Raw genomic sequence first — 6210 nt, 5'->3', positions numbered from 1 at the left:
TAAAGGTTTTAATTTCTCCATCAAATCTGAATGAGTTCCTTGCTGGGTAGAGTAATCTTGGTTTTTGGTTTTTCCCTTTCATCACTTTAAATATGTCCTGACAGTCCCTTCTGGCTTGCAGATTTTCTGCTTAAAAACAGCTGTTAACCTTATGGGGATTCCCTTGTATGTTATTTGTTGCTTTTCCCTTGCTGCTTTTAATATTTTTTTCTTTGTATTTAATTTTTGATAGTTTGATTAATATGTGTCTTGCATGTTTCTCCTTGGATTTATCCTTATGGGACTCTCTGTACTTTCTGGACTTGATTGACTATTTCCTTTCTCATGTTAGGAAAGTTTTTGACTATAATCTCTTCAAATGTTTTCTCAGACTCTTTCTTTTTCTCTTCTTTTTCTGGGACCCCTATAATTCGAATGTTGGTGTGTTTAATATTATGTCAGAGGTCTCTGAGAATGTCCTTAATTCTTTTCATTCTTTTTCTTTATTCTGCTCTGAGGTAGTTATTTCCACTATTTTATCTTCCAGGTCACTTATCCATTCTTCTTCCTCAGTTATTCTGCTATTGATTACTTCTAGAGTATTTTTAATTTCGTTTATTGTGTTGTTCATCATTGTTTGTTTGCTCTTCAGTTCTTCTATGCCCTTGTTAAATGTTTCTCTTATTTCTGCGATTTTAGATCATCTTTACTGTCATTTCTCTGAATTCTTTTTCAGGTAGACTGCCTATTTCCTCTTCATTTGTTTGGTCTGGTGGGTTTTTACCTTGCTCCTTTGTCTGCTGTGTGTTCCTCTGTCTTCTCATTTTGTTTAACTTACTGTGTTTGGTGTCTCCTTTTCACAGGCTGCAGGTTTGTAGTTCTCGTTATTTTTGGTGTCTGCCCCCAGTGGGTGAGGTTGGTTCAGTGGCTTCTGTAGGCTTCCTGGTGTACGGAACTGGTGCCTATGTTCTGGTGGGTGGGGCTGGATCTTGTCCTTGGGGTGGGCAGAGCCACGTCCGGTGCTGCATTTTGTGGTGTTTGTGAACTTAGTATGACTTTAGGCAGCCTCTCTGCTAATGGGTGGGTTTGTGTTCCTGTCTTGCTAGTTGTTTGGCATGGGGCATCCAGCACTGGAGCTTGCTGGCCATTGGGTGGAGCTGGGTCTTATTGTTGAGACAGAGTTCTCTGGGAGAGCTCTCACTGATTGATATTACATGGGTCCAGGAGGGTTTTTTGTTCCAATATCCTGGACTAGGCTCTCCCACCTTGGAGTCTCAGGCCCGACTCCTGGCTGGAGCATCAACACCCTGTCAGACACATGGCTCAGAAGAAAAGGAAGGGAAAATAAAAACAAAAGAACCTGAATAGATAGAATCCTAAACCAAATGGTAATAAGAATACTAAACAGACAAAATCACACAAAGAAACATACACACACACTAATAAAAAGAAAACAAACAAACAAACAAGTAAAAAAAAAAAAAAGAACAGTCAGAATCCTAGGACAAATTGTAAAAGCAAACCTAAACAGACAAGATCACCCAAAGAAACATACATATACACACTCACAAAAAGAGAAAAAAGGCAAATATATATATAATAAAAAAATGAAAAAATAGTAAAATAAAATAAATAACATTAAAAAATAAATAAGAATAGTAAAAAAATTAAAAAATTAAATTAAATTAATAAAAGGAAGAGAGCAGCCAAACCAATAAACCAATCCACCAATAATAACAAGCACTAAAAACTAAACTAAGATAAACATAAAACCAGAAACCAATCAGATGCAGAAAGCAAACCCCAGGTCTACAGTTGCTCCCAAAGCAGTTGGTCCCAAAGCAACTGCTTCAATTTTGGGAACCTTCATTGTCTAACCAGGTATTCTTCAAATACAGAGTTTTTCAAGTTGATTGTGGGGATTTAATCTGCTGCTCCTGAAACTGCATGGAGAAACTTCCCTTTTTCTTCTTTGTTCGCCCAGCTCCTGGTGTTCAGCTTTGGTTTGGCCCCGCCTTTGTGTGTAGTTCACCCTCAGGCTCCTGTTCCCCTCCCAGACAAGAGGCAGTTAAAGCAGAGGCTGATTAGGGCTCTCATGCTCACTCAAGCTGTGAAGGAGGGATACGGTAGTCATAATTGGAATGCAGAGTGAGCCTGAGGTGGAAGAGGCCAGCATGACATTGCAACAGCTTGAGGCACACTGTGTGTTCTCCTGGGGAAGTTGTCCCTAAGTCACAGAACCCTGGCAGTGGTGGGCTGCACAGGCTCCTGGAGCATTGCGGGTAGTGACCTGTACTTGCACACAGGATTCTTGGTGGCAGTGATGGCGGCGTTAGCAGTTCATGCCCCACTCTGGCGTCTGAGCAGATAGCCCATCTCTGGAGCTCGCTTAGGTGGTGCTCTGCCTTCTGTGGGCACACGGAGTGGGAATCCCCTCTCCTTGTGCACCCCGAAACAAAGATTTCTTGCCTCTTTGGCAGGTCCAGACTTTTCCCCAGACTCCCTCCCAGCTAGCTGTGGCACACTAGCCCCCTTCAGGCTGTGTTCATGCAGCCAACCCAGTCCTCTCCCTGGGATCTGACCTCCAAAGCCCAAGCCTCAGCTCTCAGCCCCCACCTGCCCCAGCAGGTGAGCAGACAAGCCTCACAGGCTGATGAGTGTTGGTCGGCACTGATATTCTGTGTGGGAATCTCTCCGCTTTGCCCTCTGCACCCCTGTTGCTGTGCTCTCCTCCATGGCTCTGAAGCTTCCCCCTTGCCCAGCCCCTGTCTCCACCAGTGAAGGGGCTTCCTAGTGTGTGGAAACTTTTCCTCCTTCACAGCTCCCTCCCAGAGGTGCAGTTCCCGTCCCTATTCTTTTGTCCCTGTTTTTTCTTTTTTCTTTTGCCCTACCCAGGTACGTGGGGAGTTTCTTGCCTTTTAGGAAGTCTGAGGTGTTCTGCCAGCGTTCAATAGGAGTTCTGTAGGAGTTATTCCACATGTAGATGTATTTCTGTTGTATTTGTGGGGAGGGAGGTGATCTCCACATCTTACTCCTCTGCCATCTTGAAGGCCCTCCAACACATTTCTTTTGAGAAACAGTCATGAGACACATGTTCTGTGAGTCACTACATGTCTTAGTTGGTACTTGGAACAATTGTGTTATATGGTTTTTCTGTACTTCTTGGGATGGTAAGATGTTACAAACAAGTAAAGTAGAACATGTAGTTTACAGACTTAATTTGTGCTAAGGATCCTCTTCCAAAGAGCCTTAAAATTTAAAATAAGAAGAAAAATATTTCCCAAATTAGATACATTGCCTATGGGTTATTTATGGATGAAAGAAAAATAAGCAACCATCTTTATTTCATGAACTAAGTGAATAATAAAGATGTAAATGAACAAATTTCCTGAAACCACCAGTAATGTTACATTTACCTGGACAATTTTACAATTGTCAAAGAGAGAGGAGACAATGACTATGGATGTTTCTAGAGCTGCTGAGGGAACTAGGGAGATTTCATCCCATAAAAATACCAGTAGCGACTTTCTTTTATTGAAACTGAAAAGTTCTTCTTAAAGAATTCCTGATTATTTGTTCACAGCTGCAAGTTTGAGTACAGGACCAGAGTCAGGATGGAATATGTTATATTTTACATTTCTCTGTCAATAAAATTGATAGCAGCTTCATTTCATATTGTGGAAACTGTTGGCGTATGAGGAGATTTTACTGTATGATTTAAAACAGAAAACGGCATGATACGAGTGATATGAATTGTTCTGATTATTATTAGTATTTTAGGACTTTACTGGCACACCAAGGGCTATTCTTTGGGTCTGCAATTAAAATAAATAATAACATCAACACAAACAATCACCATTCAGCTATCAAAATGTAAAACACATGCAAAAAATTCCATCTCAATGGTCCAAGTCCACCTGGGGACATATATAACCTTTGATGAAAGGTTAATCAGCATGCTTTGGCAAGATGAAAAGAGCAAAGCCATTTACTGAACACGTGGGCTGAGAAGGTGGCACAAATTTGCAACCTGAGCATTTTGGCTTCTGCAGCTCATGCCATGTTTCCAACGTGAGGAGATGAAGCTGATTTCCCCCAGTAGTTCCACCCCAGTGAAGCATTATGGTAGCTGAGTGATGAATCAGAGACCCCTGTCTGACTAGCAAGTCAATTTCTTTAATCTTTGGTTCCATTCTTCTTTTTCCTTTTTCTGTAAAAATCAAGCTAGCCACGTCCACTGTACCTCTTCAGTATTTGTGGTAATGCTCTTTTGAATATGAGGTATTATTATTATCAAGTAAAACCTTACAAAACTTTTTGCCAGGTGGTGGATATTGGACAAAGCCCTGCTTGTATTCTCTAAGCTATGAGAATATAAGGGGAGAAAAATCACGTAAAATTTTTTCCCTTGAGCAGTTTTTTTTTTTTTTTTTGGTTGGGTTACACAAATGTAGGGCAAACCATAGACTATTGTTTAAAATTTGGAAATATTATTCAATTTTTAAAAATGTTAATGCCAGAGTTTCCCGTCAGAAGTCTGGTTGTCAAAAACAAATACAGCCTCTAATTTGTGGTCACTAAATGCATTTGGATTAGGCTATTTTTAGATCTTGAGATTAAGGCTCAAATTGGCTTCTGTCAGTAAATAGCCATACTGTCATCACTCAATTCATTCGACAGGGTCTGTTTGTAGTTCTATTGTTAAGAATCAGCATTTAAAAATAGCCAAACTGGGAACTCTACTCAATATTTTGTAATAACCTATATGCGAAAATAATCTGAAAAAATATATAGATATATATGTATGTATAATTCATCACATTGTTGTATACCTGAAACTAACACAATATTGTAAATCAACTATACTTCAATAAAAAATAAAAACAATAAAAATTAAAATAGCCAAATCTCCAATTTTTGTGAGAGTTAACTATCTCATTATACATTGGTTAATACTAAATTTTCCTTTGATTGACCAGTATAAGGAGAGAATTTAAAATTAATTGTAAAATTACAGTAAATATTACTAGCAGAAATGCTTGTCTACAATTACATAAGGAAATTTCAGTTGAACTGACATAAGATTTAAACTTATAAAAGAAATTTTAAAAAATAGGACTAACAAATTTCCCAAGAAAAGCAATGTTCCCCTCACAGACTTAGAGAACAAACTTATGGTAACTGGTGGGGGGGGCCGGCGGGAAGGGTGGGGAGGGATAGTTAGGGAGTTTGGGACTGACATATGTTTAAACTAGATGACCAACAAGGACCTACTGTATAGCACAGGGAAAGCTGCTCAATATTATATAACAACCTAAGTGGGAAAAGAATTTGGAAAAGGATATGTGTATATGTATAACTGATTCACTTTGCTGTACACCTGAAACTAACACAACATTGTTAGTCTACTATACTCCAATATAAAATAAAAATTAAAAAAAAAAGAAAAGGAAAGCAATGTTCTCAGCATATAGCTGCATGTGTGTATAAGGCAATATTTCTTGAAACAATCCATCAAGTTTTTGGGTTTTTTTTTCAGGACAAAATTGAGTATCTAATATAGCTACATATGATGTTGCTTTGGCATCAGATCAGTTCCATTTCAAACAGTATGTAGGAGTATGAACACTGTAAATATAAGATGCATTTTAAAACAATTTTATTGAAATTTAGAGAAATTAGCCTTAGATTTTGGGACCAATTTGAAGAGGCAAATGACCTGCTTTTACTAAATACCGCCTTTTTTGAAGCATAGCTCTATAAAGTAATTTCATTATTATTCCTATTTTTTCCAGAAGGAAATCATCAAAATACTGAGTTGGATCAGTTTCCTCATAGATAATTTGTGTTGAAGCTGGAAACCACTCTTTGTTCTGTGATGGTCAATCTTGTGCCCAGATCCCTTGGCCACAAGACTTTTCCCCAATATCGAACACTTCCACACATGTTTCCATAATCCCTTTAAAAAAACAGATGGCATCCTGTGAAATTCTTTTTGACTATTTCATGAAAACTAAACTTTCTAGAACTTTGAGAACTTTATTTCTTTTCTTGCTCTAATAATATTAGCTCAGTCAACAAGAGACACAAAGCATTTGGTGGAGGGTCTTCACCCAGTATGAACCTCCTTTAGCCCTAGCGTCAGATGCTAAAATTATACAATAATGTATTTTAAACTGAGTTGACAAATATCCAATGATACCACTTTATTATTTGTGGTTAATAAAATTC

Source organism: Balaenoptera acutorostrata, chromosome 4 (assembly GCF_949987535.1).
Source record: "Balaenoptera acutorostrata chromosome 4, mBalAcu1.1, whole genome shotgun sequence".
In the NCBI taxonomy this organism is placed as follows: Eukaryota; Metazoa; Chordata; class Mammalia; order Artiodactyla; family Balaenopteridae; genus Balaenoptera; species Balaenoptera acutorostrata.
This window is presented reverse-complemented; position numbering follows the sequence as displayed.